Source organism: Dermacentor andersoni, chromosome 3 (assembly GCF_023375885.2).
Source record: "Dermacentor andersoni chromosome 3, qqDerAnde1_hic_scaffold, whole genome shotgun sequence".
NCBI classification, from domain to species: domain Eukaryota; kingdom Metazoa; phylum Arthropoda; class Arachnida; order Ixodida; family Ixodidae; genus Dermacentor; species Dermacentor andersoni.
In genome coordinates, this window is record NC_092816.1 from 13162432 (window position 1) to 13178367 (window position 15936).

General features: G+C 48.5%; 1 protein-coding gene across 2 annotated transcripts in view; it reads right to left on the minus strand.

Moving 5' to 3' along the window:
• LOC126520591 (carboxypeptidase D-like) overlaps positions 1–15936 on the minus strand; it is a 175100-nt gene that overhangs the window by 98744 nt on the left and 60420 nt on the right. The window contains exon 1 of one of the 2 annotated variants that reach the window (XM_055065615.2): positions 11981–12331. The exons of the other annotated variant lie outside the window; for it this stretch is intronic. The gene's annotated coding sequence lies outside the window, so the exon portion shown is untranslated. Of the gene's footprint in view, positions 1–11980; positions 12332–15936 lie in introns of those variants that run through there. 2 annotated transcript variants of the gene reach the window in all.

Below are 15936 nucleotides of genomic sequence, written 5' to 3' on the forward strand. Positions count from 1 at the left end.
GGCACACAAGCGCGTGCCGTTTGTTGGCTCACCGTGTTGACCCACTGAGGACGGCCTGGCAGACGAGCGAACAACGAGCATCGCACGCCTCGCAGCCGCCGCCCATTGTGAACGGGGGGCGAGAGGCCGCGTGGCGGCACGACCCCCGAAAACGCCCAACGCTGGCTGCACCTTTTCGTGGCACGGTTGCTTCCGTCGGGGTGGCTCGGATCCTCGCGGATTTGTTTGCCTTAACAGTTCCGTAGTTGTCGGGAATGCCGCCGGGCTTGCCAGGCAGTCAGTGGTTTCTGCGGGCGATAACGGACGCGCTGGTCTTTCGGGTCTTCTGGCAGGGTCGAAACGCGAGAGTGTTACGCAATATTCCTTGGGTGATACCCCTGTCGGGGAGATACGATATCTCCAATGCTATTCACAGCATGTTTACAGGAGGTATTCAGAGACCTGGAGTGGGAAGAATTGGGGATAAAAGTTGATGGAGAATACCTTAGCAACTTGCGATTCGCTGATGATATTGCCTTGCTTAGTAACACAGGAGACCAATTGCAATGCATGCTCACTGACCTGGAGAGGCAAAGCAGAAGGGTGGGTCTGAAAATTAATCTACAGAAAACTAAAGTAATGTTTAACAGTCTCGGAAGAGAACAGCAGTTTACGATAGGTAGCGAGGCACTGGAAGTGTTAAGGGAATACATCTACTTAGGGCAGGTAGTGACCACGGATCCGGATCATGAGACTGAAATAACCAGAAGAATAAGAATGGGCTGGGGTGCGTTTGGCAGGCATTCTCAAATCATGAACAGCAGGTTGCCACTATCCCTCAAGAGGAAAGTGTATAACAGCTGTGTCTTACCAGTACTCACCTACGGGGCAGAAACCTGGAGGCTTACGAAAAGGGTTCTCCTGAAATTGAGGACGACGCAACGAGCTATGGAAAGAAGAATGATAGGTGTAACGTTAAGGGATAAGAAAAGAGCATGTTGGGTGAGGGAACAAACGCGGGTAAATGAAATCTTAGTTGAAATCAAGAAAAAGAAATGGGCATGGGCCGGACATGTAATGAGGAGGGAAGATAACCGATGGTCATTAAGGGTTACGGACTGGATTCCAAGGGAAGGGAAGCGTAGTAGGGGGCGGCAGAAAGTTAGGTGGGCGGATGACATTAGGACGTTTGCAGGGACAACATGGCCACAATTAGTACATGACCGGGGTAGTTGGAGAAGTATGGGAGAGGCCTTTGCCCTGCAGTGGGCGTAACTAGGCTGATGATGATGATGATGATGATGATGATGATGATGATGATGATGATGATGAATACCCCTGTCGAGGGGGTCTTTAAGGTAACAAAGCGAAGCGTTTCATACTGTCATCGACGCCTCCGTTAGCGTACTCGTGATCGGCACGTGTGCCTGCTTTCAAATCGACACGCGAAAGCGCTTGGTCTCTGAAAGGAAATCACCGCAATGACACACTGACTACTTTTCTTGCAGGTCAAAAGCATCTGCCAAGCTGCCTAATTGCAGCAATTACAGCTGTCGCATGCCAACGAAGAATAATCTAATGTGATCACTTGGTCTGGCGTTTCGACTCCCTTCGTGTCCACTCCATCGCATCCACTGAGGAAACATGAATGGATAGAGCGACAACGACGCGAGCAGCTTTGTTGTTTGTCTCCTTAGTCGAGTGACGCGAGCTTTAGTTCTGGCACGTATCACAGCGAACTGAGCTCTACGGAGCACGCGATGAGGCCAGCATGCGAGCCCGCAAGGCTGCCCCAGCTTTCGTATCCACTGAATCTAACAGAACCAACAACTCCCTCAAAAAATCGAACATTCAGGGTGCGAGTCGGCGACACGCTGGCGCCATGCAATTCTAATGCATGCAGCCATGCATCTGTGAAGCAGGGCATATGTCAGGTGTGTTATAGTCATTAAAAAAAATCGCCTGTGGCATATAGCTCAAACCTACTCCTTGAGCTGGATTGTTCAAAGAGGTGGACATTAATAGTACGAGAAATCAAAATGCATAATCGACCAATTAACAGCACTTGACTAATTAACTTTTAGCTACTTACTTTAGAACCCATATTGCAATTCAATAATTGAAGCCGCCTTTCGCCATCAAACTTGCCGCAAGAAACGCACCCTTATTCCACCTACTTTTACAAAACGCCTATTTGTGCATTGAAGCACGCAATTAAATAGAACGCCAATTAATCACATTGCAAATTTTGGGAACGCATACGTCGATGGAGGTGGCATCCGCAGAATTCATTCCAAGTGGATAAGCCTTGCGAATTTACCCGCTACATTTCGTAAATCGCAATATGTGCCGCAACATCAATCAGTATAAAGGTTGGTTATTAAAATTTTTCTAATTAGCCGACTATGCCTTTCAACATGCGCTGCAAATAATATCGCCCTTTCACAAAAATCCGGCTCAAGCAGTCTATAAAATTGTGTTACATGCAAAAGCTGATCTTAAGAAGCTGTGTTAGATCTGTAAAAACGTAAATATAGATTTGAAAGTGCGTGAAGACGGAGATAGAAGACGGCTCTGTCTGAAGTTCCAGTGCTGTTTTGCTAGATGCGTGTATAACTCGAGCACTCCAGTGACTCCTCGGATCAGTCTCGTTGCTGCAGCAAGGATTTTTTTTTCATTCGTGCAGCTGTCTTTCGCGTTTGTGCGCTTATTAACTAAACTCGACGCTTTTGTCCATCTTCGTCCGCGGGTGCGCACCCACGCGCACCAGCCTCCTTATCGCAGTGTGCGCGCTCACACAAGACAAACATCGGGTGCTCGCAACTTGCTGTCATTGTGCCGTGGTATATACATTCCGTCGTGTTGAAGATGCTTATGGAAGCGAGACTAAAGTCCATTATGTCTGACAATATGTATTTTTTTGGTACGTCAGAATACGTCGTATCAGCAGCACTGTGATATGCTCGCACCGCCCGGCCCTGGACCCTTTTATCCAGCTTGCCGCCTTGCGGCAAATGGTTTAAATTTGAAAGAATTGTATCTTTTGTGTGGAGAGTTTCGAAAGGCATCGTTACATGATGCAGCGCATGATGAAAAAGCAGCACTGTTGTTGGACGGCACTTTTGCGGAACACTAAAAGTTTTAGCGTTCTCAGATTTAAAAAAAGAAAGAGGGAGGGGGAACATCGGCGTTGCTTCTGCAGTCACGAATCGTTTTGGTAACATGCTGTCTGCGCTATAGACTTTGAGCGACCTTCTTCCCGCGAGAAGGCGGCAACCGAAAGCTCTAGCAGCAATTGTTGTAGAACGAAATGACAAACGCGTTTGTCATTGGAATGGACATTAGATGACAGAAAAGAGTGACGCGAGGAAACAGCCACGTACCATTATATCAAGTGCTTGAACTGCCACGCCGACGGCTCGCACGAACGCTATAGCCCTACATTTCCCTATGAAACCCACGCGTGTAGCGAGGTATATCGTGTACAGGCCGCTACGTCAGACCAAAGTGAGATGCCACTGAAACCGGTGGACCCAGAATTCGCCTTCAGGTGGAAGTGCCGGACCGGGTGTTGATTGTCTAACGTGGAGAAACAATAAGCGCAGAAGCACGCTTTGGGACATAAAAATCATTGCACGCTCAATTTACGTGCGCAAGCCCATGATGTGCATGACACTCCTTTGCGCCCGTAAAAGCCGACGCAAAAGGCGGCCGCGTTTGATACGCTTTCTGCTCGGTCGACCGCCCAGCGGCAGCGACAATAGCAGAAAAGAGAGCTAATAGAGGAGACGCGAGGTTCCGTTCGCTGCTGCCAGATAGAATAGCTTAATGAAGCCGCATCAGTGGTGCGTTGTGCCCTAGGTAAGAACAGTATGTAGCCGTACAAAAGCACCTAACTACTCCATGGCCATTCGGGCCCATTGAGCGCACTGACACATGGCAGGGGCGCAGGAAAACGTTTTTCCGGGATCCCTGTCGCGATCCGTTTACGTGCAGACGACACGCCCATCGATTTTAGCATGCGCTTCTTTACGTTACATATTTCACTGCAGCAACGCCGGGCAAACGAAATACGTTTCAGTGTCTGTATTTAAAACGGCGCAGTGCTGGCACTGAAGCAACGCACCATATGCGACATGCCTTGACAATGTGCTTCTTTTTTTTTTTCAATTTGGTTGGTTACTATCACACATCCGACAAGTCCAAAGTGCCGATACCGCAGGAGAACATGGTGATGCAATGAGGATAGAGTGTCCATCGAGACTTTATTAGTCGGAGTTGCCATCCTCGCTATCACGTGCCATCATCGAAAAAATGCGTCAAAGTCGCACTTGCTCATATACCGTGTGTCCCACCTAATGTTAGCCAAGATGTTCGACGAAAAAAGAAAAAAGAAGATTGAAAAATCACGGTGCAAGATGCGATTACAAAATCTACGGTGTTCGGGTTTCAGATGTCCGACGATCGAATACCGTAAGTCTTATAATCCTATCTTCCTTCCCGTAGGTCTTAAAATCGTACCTTGTACCGTATGTTTCAATGTTTTTTTAGCAGTTTAGCTAACGTTAACTGGGAAACCCTGATTACTAGTACCGACCTTTGCATAACGAAGCAGACGCACATATCAGTTGATTTGACAGGAGTGACATCTACTTCGCACAAAACAGACTTGCGTAACGTTGAGGCGGCGACGGAGCACGAGGTAATGTTATCATATCAAATATTTAGTGGACTTCAAGTTGTGCGCGTCGGTTGCTGCCCACAGATTTGGGCTTCCGCTCACACGGATATGATTATTTTTTCCTTCTTTTTTTTGCAGCACTCCTCCGCTTTCCTCTACACATTCGCGCAGCCGGCCAATTCCGGTCCCTCTGATCATGCATCATAAACACCCGTACCGGGCCTGTTATCTCAAACATCTTGGACGTGTAGATTGAAGTTGGTGGAGTACGGACACAGCGCGTGTGTGTGTGCATATGTACTTCAAAACAGAGTTGCTCTGACAGGTATCTATACGCAGCTTGCTTAACGCATAAGCCAGTACGCACGGTGAAATAGCAGTGACAGCAGAATGACATTTATAAATTCATATTTTACCCTCAGTACTAGTAACGAGATAATGCCACCACTTGCTGTTCCCTCTACAGAAACGTGTTGTATCGCGACGTGCTATACAATGACAAGTACTGAACCCTCTTCTGGTGACGTGAGATTTCACTAACTCGCGTAAACTATATGTTGCTGCCTCTCGCGGTGACGTCTATGTAAGATTGAGATGCATTGTGCTTCACTCGAGCCATAAATATTCGTGACCGAACAGACTTCGCAGCCTGCCACAGCTCACCATTACCGACGCTGTACGTGCAGCGGCGAATCCAACTGCCACACGATCGTCCACCACTCGCTTCTCGCTGTACCTTTCCCTTAGGCAGGAGATGATCTCATGCTCACAAACGGTTCCGACGCGGCCGAGAGGAGGCGTGGTCGCCCACAGCTGTCGGGGCAATGGTCTCCCTGCCGAACCGAGGTAACGGGACCGGGCGGCGCGCATTGTTCTCGGAGCCGATGAGCGTGACGGCGGAGAGCGTCCCTCGAGCCCGTCCGTCGTCCGAGCCGCTCGGTGGGCTGCTCGCGCCTGGCAGCCGGGCGTGAACGTTTCGCCGCCCGGGACGGTTCGCGGCGCCGGCCTTTCTTTTCTTTTAGGTCGAGCCACGTGTTCGTAAGGTACGCGATATCTCGATGGAGGAACAAGGACTCTGCTAAGCACAGCCAGTCCGTTCTATACCTTCACGGAAGACGAATACACTATCGCAACAAGTACGCAGGCCTATGAGGAGAAAGAGAGATATATGTAGTTTATTGCTTTTTAAACCTTCTTGTTCGCCGTCTTTCTTCCTTTTTTTCTTTTGTATGGGAGGGCAGCTTTGGGATAGACGACTCTTTCGGTGGCCGATCTTCCCATCGATCTTCCCAGGTAACAAAAAAGAAAGCGACTGCATTGCAGGCATCGAGTCTCAAGAGTGGCCGGGATTTAAGAAAGGTTGTCGCGAGTAAAACGGAAAGATTCAGCACGATGCGCGCACGTTTTTTTTTTTTTTTTTTGTTTCTTCAGAGTGGTGGAAGCGAAAGCCTTGGCCAGAAATCGTGTGTGAGGGACAACATGGCGACATCTCTCGAGAATATGTGCTAGCTGAACGTGTCACTTTTTATCTATTTATTTATTTATTTTTAGTTTTCCCCACGGCGACAATCCTCTGGTAGTTTGAACTTCACGTTTACTACTTTCGCTAAACCAGAATCAAAGCCGTATTTTTATTGCATTTTAGACGTCCTTTATTTTCGGCGCACTCAGTAATTTTTCAAGAACAGAGGCAAAGGGTTCAATTTATTGAAGCTACTGCTTGAGCAATGCGATCAACTGGAATGCAGGCACGTTAACCTTGAAGACAGTTGCGCCTGCTCAAGTCTTTAGACACGCCCTGTGCGAGGCATATATCCTTAGCAGAAAATTTACAAGTCTTTTACGTCGAGATGGCTCTAGAAATAGCCCGCAATTTTTCAGCGCGCTCTTTTATAATAAAAATAAATTGGTAATGGACGTTGATCCATGCTCTTAAGCCGAAAAAGTATGCGCAGTGGTGGATACTGGTTTTATACGTGACAAATGCAACTCCCAGTAGTCCAGTTGTCATTAGCTGATTAAATGCAAATGTATTCGATCCGCGCGCGACGCAATGAGGACAGTCGCGTCAACGAAATAAAAATAAGGATCATGGGCGGCCATGCCGGGCGACACGTTCGAATGAGAGAGTATCCCATACAAATTACGCAAGCTTATTGCCATGAACACAACTAGCCACGGCGTCGTAACCATTGCGTCTGAAATTTTCGTAGGTGTCAGCACTAACCTAGATTGCCACCTCAGAATCCGCGCATACTTTCCGCTAGCCCCACACTAAACTGCACTATCTTATGATCTGCACGGAAGTGCGACTAAATGGGCCACAGGGTTCCTAAAATATTTCGCAAAAGTAGCAGAACAAAACTTGATATTTGAGAAGCGTATTTAGGAACATACGAAAAGCGAACACAGCCCATGAAAGTTAATGTGTCCCCTTGAGTTTGAATAAGACGGTGTAACGCAGTTTCAACTCCTGTTTACTTATTCATATACGCAAAGAACACAAGGCTACTCTGATTGACCAACCGGTGAACAGATGCGAAAGAAGTATGCGATGTTTAAGAGGAAACGCCAAATGCTTTTCCCTGAATGAGAGTCGCGTATTGAGTTTACTTATGCTACGCGCATGTCTACTATAAGCACACGCGCCCTCTTGCTCCGCACGCTATAATCGCACCTCGCTTGTCGTGCAATAGCGAAACGAGAGGGAAGCCCTCGACGAGTGTTGAGTTGCTGCATTATTGTATATTGTCTGTCATTTTTTTTTTCGCTTTCGACAAGCAAGTCTAACCTTGATCAAACAACGTATATGCTAACCCTGATCAGAACAATCACAGTCCAAGCGTCACTTGTAGGACCACAAAACGCATAACACCCGTCCACGTTTTCCGCGCTTCACTGTTCGCTAAAGGCGGATAGATACGGATGTGATCACCTTCCTTTCCCGCAAAACTGCTTCGAGGTTTCTTTTTCTTTTTTTTTTTCCGATACGGCGGACTCAAAGTGCGAGCTGGGTGGACAATACAAATACGAACAATGCAGCAACAAAAGAAAAACACCAGTGCAAGCTCAAGAATGTTACTTCGCGGTCTGATCACTTGTTTCGTAGCTGAAAACCTTGAAGAGTAGAGAAAAAAGAAAAGCACGGACCAAGAAAGATACAAGTGCACAGGACGGGCGCAATTACTTCCAGCTGCGTATATTCCAGAGGCCGTGTGCAGACGATTACAAACGCTCAACATCAACACGTGCTACACAAGTTTTCCACAGAGCATCGTTCTTGCCGTTAACAAGAAAAGTTTGAAAACCTTGCAGCTATCAATTGTCAAAGCACTAAGACCAGTCAAATCGCACTTGTCGACTTAAGACGTGCGCGCGCACTATGTCGAACAATAACATCGCAACGCAAAACCGGCAAGGGTGGCAAGAAATGCCGATAAGCAGACCCCCTAACTAAACTTGACGGATTGCAAGGAAACCTTTACAAAGAAATGCTCGAATGTACTACACGCATACACCACAATCAATGTTTATCGTTTCCATCAAAGAAACAAAGGTCCTTCTTCGTCAAGAACACATCAAGGTATATGCTAACGCAGTATTATGTACGCCTGGCAATACACTTCCCTTTCGAGCCTATCTGCCGCTTTTTCTTAAATAAAATCGTGTTTTGAACACTGCTTTCCACCAACACTTCCTGCAATGAATATCTGAAAGACCCCCCGTTTTGCTGCGCACCGCAAAATCATGTTTTCTTGTTCTCTCGTTGGAACAACGACTAGTCTGTCCTTTGTAAACCCCTCAGCATGGCAAAGGGATTTGATAAACCACTCCTCCGACACACTTGGTGAAAGAGTTGACATGCCGTGTTCCTCAGGCATTTTGTCTTTCTTTGTGTGTCATAGTACAAGCACTTCATGGTCTGTAGAAGAATCGGCATTTATGGAAGTTGGTACTGTTTGAATATGTTGAAGGGAACCCTGAGCCACAAATGCGGCTGAGGGTTAAATTTCACACGTGAAGTGCCAGCTAAGAACGAGCTACAGTTTTTAGATACGAGGCTTAATCTAACTGATAAGCATGTAGGCTGGATGTATAGCCCAAGGTCAGAAAAACCAATTTAAATTTTAACTCCGCACATTCGAAGGTGGTGAAAGAATGGCATTGCTTTCCGGCTCTACTTTCGGCACTTTTGAAATCTTGTTTTAACCAGACTTCTGATAGTTTTTTAAATCAACTGGAGCGTTTGAGAGCGGCAAGTTTTCGGGAGAATGCTGTCCGCGTCACCGTGCAGAAGCTTGTTAAGCGTGTAAAATCAGGAGCGTCCACAAGAATGAATAATCTATAGAGCCTGTCGAAAAGAAGAAATAAGTAACTGTAATTCCATATGTACATAAACTGTCACACAGCCTCAGAAATGTAGCAGGTCGGTTTGATGTAAAAGTCCTTTTTTCTGCCCCTTACAAGATGATCAGACATTTGCGGTAAGACTGATAGGAAGTTGGCACAGGCTGCCTCCATGCACTCTTGCTAAGAAAGGTTGCACTGTTAAGCACACGTCCCCGCCTGTGCACTGTAGAATGGGAGTTGTGTACTAGCCTCCGTTTTCCTACGGTCACGTCTATATATCGGCCAAACAGGTCGATGCCTGGACATTCAAGCCGCTTGCGTCCCCTAAACTAAAACTCTCTGATGACAGTTGCCTCCGAGTTCGGTTCGTGCGTTGCGTGCGCCTAAAATTAACCTAAAGGACGCCAACGCCGAGTGCCACTAAGAGACACCTAAGTCAAAGATTAGGATCGCCTACCATTTCCAGCTTTCAGCTTCTTGAATAATGCTACGAGTTACCCAAGGTGTTTGTTTGTTAATTTTTTTGCGTTTGGTTGGTACAGATTTATCTAAGGAGAAAAGACGCATATCTTTAAACCGCGTCCAGAGCGCGCAGACATCTGCGTCATCGAAATCAGTATAAGGCATGTTTCCATAAGTTCAATTATGCGTGTGTCGTTAGCCCTTACATGGTCATTGAAATAACGAACTGATGGACTTTTATGGCTAGTTACCGGAACAAGAGGAAAACAAACGCACACAAGATTATGATCAGAGAAACCTTGTCCTACTTCTTTATACAGTATATTCATAGAAATTGCGGTTAAGAAATACAAGACTTATAATACTGAACTGGAAGCGCGCCCTGTACACGCGCGTTGGTACACGAACTACTTGTAACAGGTCACGCATAAGCATAATGTCAAAAACAGTGTTAAAATGGTTGGAAGAGTTAATGCAGGCGTCGAGGCGCTCCAGGTCGTCAAATAGCAAAATTTTCTTATTCTCAGAGTTAGCCATGTAATTTTTCAGTGTGCTGAGGTATTCCGGAGTGACATCTGGTGGCCTGTACAGCCCATATACAATAAAGCTATGACCCCAACAAGTTACCCTAACACATATGCATCCTACTTCAGCTACCTCTTTCATTAAAACAGCCTCGGTGCAGTTTTTGAATAAGATTGTCACCCCTCCTCCTCTAGTGGGCTTGTCTTTACGGAAAACAGTGTAGGTCGAGGAGAGACATCGTCATCGGACAGTTGATCGTGCAACCAAGTCTCAGTAATAACAGTCATGTTCGGATCATGTTGCCAGCAGGAGTATTTCAAATGTTTCAGTTTTATTCACTATGCCGCGGCTATTAACATTAAGTAGCATTAATTGTTTGTTATAAGGTGCTCAGATAGGTCGTGTGTGCAACTTGGGGGAATGGCGCTCTCCTACCTTTATTCGCCTGTTTTGCGATTCATCCCAATAAAACGTTTCTTCCTCACGCGAGAGGGCCGTCAGGTTTCACCTGATGGTCCCCGAGTGGGCCTAGCCAGGTGACGTGGAGTTTGCTTACGTCTATAGTGGACCAAATAAAGTTGTTTCACTTACTCACTCCTCAACAATGAGCCTGTCATGAACTAGGATTACCTTTTCCCCTAGCTGATTTTTGTTCTTAAAGCTGTCCCACAGCAACTTGCGTTTCTTTAGCATAAACTTTAAATTTTGAATAGACACTTGTGATCCCTTCAGCTTTCTGACATTTTCTACTATTTCAGTTCGTCATTGTAATTTTAATGTGCATAATGATGGGCCGTTTACCGGATTGTTTCCCTATAGTCGGTGAATGTGTCCTATGTAATCACATTTCACGCCAAGTTTTTCTGTAAGTAATTCTTTCACTACTTTTCTTTTCTTCAGGGTTGCATCAGTTTCTCAGAGCATTCGGGAATTCCGTGAATGCCGTTTATCCGTCAAGCGTGAATCCGTGAGTGCCAAATCCCGTGTACGTGGTTCATCCTCCTGCATCAATGATGCGCGAGAAGTGAAACATGACGCACCGATAAATAAGTTTCGGCATTTGCAAGCGTCCGGCTGCTCCGGGAACACGACAGTCGAGGCAGCCGGTGTGCTTATTTCGACTGGAATTCCGACGCGATGCCGTCCAAGAAGGTCACTGCCACGGTCTCGAAGTTATCGCGAAAGCGTGGCTGGAATTCCCTCGACAGAAGGAAAATAGAACACGACGACCAAGTGGAGCCCTGTAATCGGTACGAGTGCGAATGCCCAATTAGTATTCAACCGTGCGCACGTACCACAACAGAAAAAAGCGGGCGAGAAACGCGTCCAATTAAAAGAGAAACCACTACGGGCGCGCGTCTGTAGCCTTGCAATGCCTCCTGCTTTCTTGCATAAGTCGATAACCGCAGAATACCGAAGCGTGGATTTCCTGGCCTACCGTCTCTAAGAATAAGAGAAGTGACGTCGGCATCTGGACCATCGCTTTCCTTCACTAATCGACTGTCTTGGACTCTGAAAATAGCTGTACGTTGAACTTAATCGTACCCCAGACAGTTTTCCAAAACACAATGTCTACATTCCAGGCGAACAAATACGGTCGTGAGAAACGGTTCTGAATGGTGTACAGCGACTGCCATGATCAGGAGCCAGTTTCTCTTGCTCTATGAGCTTACGGACATTAAACATTACAGTTTTCCTCGACCTGTTATTACGAAGCGAGGAATAGTGCAGGGGAATAAAATTCGGAACAAAAGAAATAAAAAAAACGTACACGTTGACACGACTCGATTCAGAGTAGAGCAGCTGTCGGTATCACTGAGTGATGAAAAGTGTGAATGCACTCGATAGACGACAAAACGTTCGCCACACCGACACTCGTTGCTCGCTGCGGAGGATCAATCTCAAGATCCCGTGCCGCAGACGAACCAGCACGTACGTCGCAACCACTAAAAAAATTCCGCCGTCCTTCACTCGTCCACTCACCGTCTGCCGCTGATCCGTCGTCGTCTGCGCGCCGAAGTGCACGCGCACACACGGGGGCGCGCGTTTCGAAACGGCCGGTTGTTGCACGAGGCGCGGAGCGGTCGTCTTGCGGTGGTGCTGCTCCCGGCGTGGCGGCGAGAATAACGCTGCGGCGTGCACGAGGTACGAGAGGGCCGGCAGAGTGACCCGGCTGGCCCAGTGCCCGGCAGACAAGTGCTGACCGGCACCGAGGGGACTCGGAGAGCGGACGCGCGCACTTTCACCCGCTCGCGGGTCGGGCACGTTGGCTGCTGCGCTCGCTCAGCCCTCGCACCAGCGCCGCCGATCGACGCAATGGGAGCGCATCGCGCGTCGCGCGCGGCTCGCGTGGCGGCCTCCTGACCCACGACGCGCAGCGCGCTTCTGCCGCACGCGCACCGACGGCGGAGGGGGCCAGCGCTGGCTCCCGTCAGAATCGCGGCACGGTCGTCGTCTTACCAGAGGGCAGTAGCCGCTCGCGTTAATCGGCCGTGCTCGGTGTTTTCTTGTACCCACGTGACGAGAAATGTGTCGGGAACACGAATCGCCGATATTTGATTCCTGCCCATCGAAATCGACGCGTGTGCCTCGAATAGGTGGGTCCGCTATACATGCGTAAGAACGTCCCGAAAAGCGAGATGTATACACATCGAATACACTAACGATCTAGCGCTCGCGCGCCTTAACGCTGCGCGAATAAGCTATCGCAGCTGAGCAAAGGTGTCGGCGTCACCTTCGGGTGCTTTGCAGACCCGAGTGCCGTTGGATCGAGCTCCAGACCAAGATCCAGCGCCAGGAGTAGTCACACACGTGAAGACCTGGGGACTTTCGGAAATGACTGTACGGTGCCGACGCGCCCGTAGGGCAACCACGCGCGTGCTCTACCTTACCGCGGGCACGGTGCCATCTCTGCCTCCCATTCGACGCCCGGTGGTGCGAAGCCACGACGCCGGGGGGACATCACCCGACTCACCCGGACGTCGCCGCATACCATATACAGAGTCAGATTGCGCAAACGCAGCGCATGATAGAGATGGCACCCGCCTGATACAGTAGCGGCGGCTCATTGGAAGCGACCCAAACGGATAACTTATACGGGAGATTATTCCCGTGATAAACTGGCCGTTCTACTTTCTTTTCTTGGATGCATTCTAAGCGAAGAAATGACGGCCTCGCCGCCGTGCTGCACCGCACCGCTTAGCACGACGTATATGCCGCCGTGGGCATTCTTGGCTACTCGTGGCAAATGCACCGAAACGCAGCATTCGCGAAGGCTGAGCGTCTCCACGGAATGAGACTACCTCCGGCCGCCGCTGCTTCTCTTCGCAAGAGCTTGATGTTTTGTTAGGCTTAGCGACCTTCCTTAGGCTTCCTTCAGAAGTTAAAAATCAAATTAATTTCAGCGCGAGCGTGAACATGTACGTGTAGCGCTCATCTGGGGAGCTCTGCGTGGCGCAGCCTTTCATTTTCCTCTTCTTCTCCCTCTTTCCTCGTTTATGCTCGCGAACCGCACCTCACGTCAAGGCGGCAGCAGGGGAGCGGCCCGTCATGCAGCCCGCAGACGGGCGCCGAGGCCGGCACCGCGAAGAGCGCGCCTGTCTGCACGCGACGTCGAGACGCCCCGCGGCACATCTGCAGCGCCAGTCGGCGACGCACCGACTCACGCGTGCCCGGCCTAGCTATGCGGCTGATGATGATGGCGGACGCTGCCGACGAAAATGAGCTTCCCGCGATCCTGCCCAATTTACCGGGTCCGATCCGGTGACTCCGAGGCCATTGATCTATCCGCAGTGCGCGAGGAACCCTTCCTTGTGTTTACTTCCATTCCAATCTCGCTGCTGTTCCAGCCGAACCGTCGCCATCTTTTGTGTGGCTTCCTTTGTCGGTGGACGTTGTTATTCCCGTTGATGATCTTGTCGCTTTTACCTAAATTTTGCTTTTGTCTCGCAAACGTTCTTGTCGTTCCTGTTCTTGCTGGCTGTGTCGTTACGCTCCATTAGTCGGTGCAAGAAAGCCAACGACTACGTCGAGGCCGTCACCAATAGCTTTTCCCAAAACGCGCGTAAACAAAGTGCGAGAACGCAGCCAACTCGTCCATAGGTTGGGCGACTCGTGTAAGTGCGGAAAACCAGTCGCCCTGGAGCAAGTGAACCAGGGAAGACCGGGAAAGGGAGACGCGACGCAATAGCCAAACGCCGAAGCATCAGCACGCGTAGTAGGTTAAGACGGAATCGGCTCAAAGCCCGGCTGCTGTGTGCCAGCGCTGTCTGTGAGGTGCTCGCGCAATGCTCACGACACACACTTCTGCGTCACCCCACTTATTTTCGTACTTGCAACTTTCTCGCTTTGAATTCAGCACCTTCATCACGGGCCTACACAATGCACTTTGATAACGCTCACTGCTACCGCTGGATCAACGTCTATGGCTGGATTGTGGACGCGGTTTAACTCGTTCGTGCTCCTCACTCTTTCTATCGCCGTATCCCTTTCTCCCCGATCAGGGTAGCCAACTAGTACTACTCTCTGCCTGTCTAACCATTTTCTCTCTCTCTCTCTCTCTCTCTTTGCAACACGCAGATACGCGCTGACAGCGCATGCTTGAATGCGCGAGAGCGTGTCACTGTCAACATGCGGAGACCGCTATGCCGGTTCGCACAATTTTGGAGCTTGCTTAGAGTAAATGGCCAATCCGCTAACTGAAAGCAACAAAACTGAGTTCCTTTGTTTCACGGTAAACGTTGCTAAGCATTGCAGGAATTCAAGGTTGAACTCCATGTTTTGAAACTTGGAACTCTGGAATAGCGTACGCAACAAGATTGCGTAGGCGGTAAGAATGATATGCAGATGTCATCATCAGCACATTGTTTAATGATTCCAAGACCGATACGGTGAATAACATTGTACATGAGCTGGTTACGTCAACTACGAATAAGCTTTGAAGGGAAAGATTGGCGAATAAGACCTTAAATTGCTTCACTGAAAGGATTATACTTCTGAGACGATTACGCACATACTGTTACGTTCCGTATAGTTGAAGTAAGCGAGCGCGCTTTAACGTCTTGGCGTAACTGCATAATAAACATGTATATTGTTAATGTGTAATAGTTTAGAGTGATCTGCGTCAAGAACAAAGGACGCCAACGCCAACAAAGGGCTCCTAAAAAAACCATATCTTCTTTCAACCTTATGATCAAACGGAGCATCGCGGCGGAATATCATATATTAAATTGATGAACGTATATAAGAGAGAAAAAGAATCAACGATAAGGAAACAAACAAACGGCCAGGTTAATTACTTCATTTCACCATTAAATCCGCGTTGAAAGTCAAACGAGCTGTCAGTATCTCGATAGTTCAGTTTGCACCGAATGACTTTCCTCTTGCGAAACTCGAGGCAGTTCGCATGCAATAAACTGGTTTGCACCTCCGTCTTTAACGTAATCCGGCGCGCGTCTCTGCCGGCGCTGGCGGTCGGATTCACCGCTCGGCAAGGACTCCTGAAGTGGAAAAATTTCGTCTATTTATTTGCTAATTACTAACTTCAGCGACGGTATGTCGCCATTTCTGAATTGAAGACGGTCAGTGTCGGTAGCATGTCCACTCATACGGTAGGAATTCCGAGACGAGGGTCAGTTTTGACAAATGAGCCCCTTACTTTCGGTGAAGTGTCGTCGGCATTCCATCGATATTTTATCCCCAGAGAGGCGCCCTGATAATAATTGCTCTTGGGCAAAGCTGTGTGCGTATGGTGCGTCGATGTACGTTGTGGTAGACCTTAAAGAAGTACGTCTGGAAACTGACGCTGTAGTGCTGGGACTCTTACTACGTAATTAGGGAACACGTGCCCCCAGCACTGACTGTCGCCGCGGTGGCGTCATGAGCGCTACATCATTGAACTGAAAGGTTAATCAATAAAAATAAGTAGAAAAAGAAACCAT